The sequence below is a fragment of the Furipterus horrens genome, unplaced genomic scaffold, assembly GCF_987537825.1.
Source record: "Furipterus horrens unplaced genomic scaffold, mFurHor1.1.pri manual_scaffold_4, whole genome shotgun sequence".
NCBI lineage: Eukaryota > Metazoa > Chordata > Mammalia > Chiroptera > Furipteridae > Furipterus > Furipterus horrens.
This window is the reverse complement of record NW_028327174.1, coordinates 19,599,270-19,601,389: the sequence shown is the minus strand read 5'-3', so window position 1 is coordinate 19,601,389 and position 2,120 is coordinate 19,599,270.

Below are 2,120 nucleotides of genomic sequence, written 5' to 3'. Positions count from 1 at the left end.
CAAAAACTTGAAAGATGCAGGGATATTACCATCCAGAGCTGTGTACAACTGTGAGAAACGCTCACATAAAACTGGGCCACAGGACTTGAGCAGTAAAACGAGGCCTTTATTCACGAGTCTGCAGAGCCGGGCGCACCCTCACAGCCAGGAGAATGTGCGCGCCAAGAAGACAAAGATGGCTGGTTTTATAGTCTTGGCTTCCCCACCCTGAAATTGCCACAGCAAAGCGAAATTGACCAGCGTCCTCGCCCTAAAGTGAGAGCGCTCCCCCTCCCTAACACAACTAGTTCCCCCTCCCCTCTCCTTCTTCCCCGTTTCTCCATTACTGGTTACTCCGGAGTTACAATCTAACACGGTTATCTAAATGCCCCTTCTGTGGTTTGTAAATATGCCAGTGATGTCAGCTCCCTTCTCAGAGACCCTCTAATTACATTTGCCCTTAAGACCCTCTAATTACATTTGCCCTTTGTTACTAATGACTTTTTACTGGTTTGGGAGTCACTATGTCCTTGTTTCTAACACAACGGGTGAAGATTTTAGGTTTTGAAAATTTATTGTCCTATCTGTCATGGATAGGGTTGCTGATCTCTTTGTTAGAGATCCTGACTACAGATCCCCCTGGTAGCCTGTAATAAGTTGATTTACCTAAAGCCGTATCTTTATCTGGTCTTTCCATCAGTTTTAGCCTGCTATTAATACTTATCAGTATGGTGTTCACATAGTAGTTTATACATTGCAAATACATTTTCCCAGTCTGTGGTTTGTTTTTCTACTTTTGTGGTAGTATCTTTCAGTGTTCTGAAAGTTTTCTTAATCTGTTCAAGTTGATCAGTATTTCCTTTTTTTTGTCTTTTACTTTTGTAGCTTTTAGGAAGGCCTTAATTCGAGATTGTAAATACATTCTATTAGAATTTCTACTTACTTTTATAGCTATTTCATATATATTACTTAAAATATATACTGTGTATGTTACACTATATATAACATAATTGTTATGTAAATTACATATTACTCCACAACTCCCCTTTTACTTTATTAATCAGACTTGTTTTCCTACTAATTCTGCCTCAGCGTCCCTCTATGATTTTAGTTGGCTACTTCTGTCTCACTTGTTGACTGTATACAACCATTGTGATAATTTGTGCAACTGAGGTCACATATGACCTTCCTTGCTCCAATCCATCTTTCATTCTGCCACGATAGTTTCTATTCTAAAATATATAAAATACAGACTGGATCATGCTCTTCTCTGCTGAGGCACTTTTCATGGTTCCCAAGTAAATAATTATATTAGCAAGCATTTACGTGACACTTACTTTGTGCCAGGCACTATTTTATGGGTTTTACATATATTAACTCAGTTAATTCTAAACAAAGTGAAACTGTGAGGTAACTAGTATTATTATTTCAGCCCCATTTTACAGATGAAGAAGCCAAGGCACAGTAAGGTGAAGTAACTTGGAAAAACTGGGAATTCAAACCATGCGTCCTGACTTTAACCTCTTATATTACACTGTTTTTCTAACCAAGGTTACCCCTGAATACAGAGCTAAGCCAACATTTCTTAGCATATTCTCCAACAACCCTCTATATGTAATCACGCTTCTCTTTCTGTCTTATTTTCTGCCCTCTGACCTACTACAGTTTGTGGTTTACCACACTAAACAGATTATTTATGTAACTTGCTATTTCTGTTTATAACTGTTACTTATTCAGGCTTTTCTATCAGTCAAGGATATCCTTCTAAACATTTCATCTTATTTCTTTTTATTCTTTCATTGAAATAAAGATTTAAGTCATCCTCTGAGCCAGTTGCCACGCTGGGGTGCTAGGCTATCACGGTAAATAGGCAAATCCCTGGTTCAAGGGTCTTTCTGTTAATGAGTGGCAGTTACTGTCCAGGGCTAAAACATCACCTCTTCTATAATCCTCTGCTCTCTTTCCAGTTCCAAGCTTCATCCTGAGACTACTCTAGCATTTTTTGAACCTTCATCACAGCACACTTCCCAGCACGCCTTTTTATCATGTTCAGTTGTGTGTGTCATCTGCTTCTCGTAGGGAATGTGTGGGTTCGTTTATTCATTGTATGGCACCCTGAAGAAAGGGTTGCATTTTACTGA